We start from the raw sequence: 833 nt of genomic DNA, 5'->3' as shown, positions 1-833 counted from the left end.
AGAGAGAGTAGAGTCGAGCAGTGTGACTCCTCCTCCTTGTTATATTTCTCTCAGTTTATAGTGCAGTAGTGTGTGCTCCCGTGGATGTAGGTCAGTTTGGACCGAACCACGTAAATCCGGTGTTCCATTGTGGATGTGTTTGAATTTTTCTTCGTGTGTGATTGTTGCTCCAAGGATTATTCCCCAACAAAACTCACAATTCTATAATAATAATAATAATAATAAAAGACACATATTGTGCCAGAGTCCAATCTTTCAAAGGGCAATGCCATTCACGTTGCATTTGATGCCATTCTATGAGTATTGAAAGATGTCCTCTAGCATAGCACAACAAGAAGTATCATCCTTTTGCATCATGGTTTGCTGCCCACCTATGCTTGAAGTTCTGCACTCTTGGCTACTCTCATTCTTCGTTATAAAATTAATCTAGAAGATCTAGTCAAATGATAGAAGAGTCTATGGGTTCGCTCAGAAGCAATAGCAGTTGCGTAGGCATACAAGTCACAGCTGGCACATAACGATATAGTGCCCAATTTATAAACTCCGCATTACATATTCTTATAGATAAAATAGGGAAAATAAGTCAAAATATTTTTTTTAGGTGTACAATTCATTCGCTTATAACTCAATCCATTATAAGTAGATTTTGGAGGCATAGATTTCAAGTCTTGGATTTAGATTTAGGTGGATTTGGACAAATTTCAATAAAATTGTGTACTACATCTTATCCAAAGACAACTCCAAATCAAAGGTATCTCTGACCAGAGGATAATTGAATTTGTAAATGTTTTGACTTGCATGTCAACACACCCCAAATAGTATTACTAGCTAGA

The sequence above is a fragment of the Malania oleifera genome, chromosome 11, assembly GCF_029873635.1.
Source record: "Malania oleifera isolate guangnan ecotype guangnan chromosome 11, ASM2987363v1, whole genome shotgun sequence".
In the NCBI taxonomy this organism is placed as follows: domain Eukaryota; kingdom Viridiplantae; phylum Streptophyta; class Magnoliopsida; order Santalales; family Ximeniaceae; genus Malania; species Malania oleifera.
Note: the sequence above shows the minus strand (reverse complement) of the source record.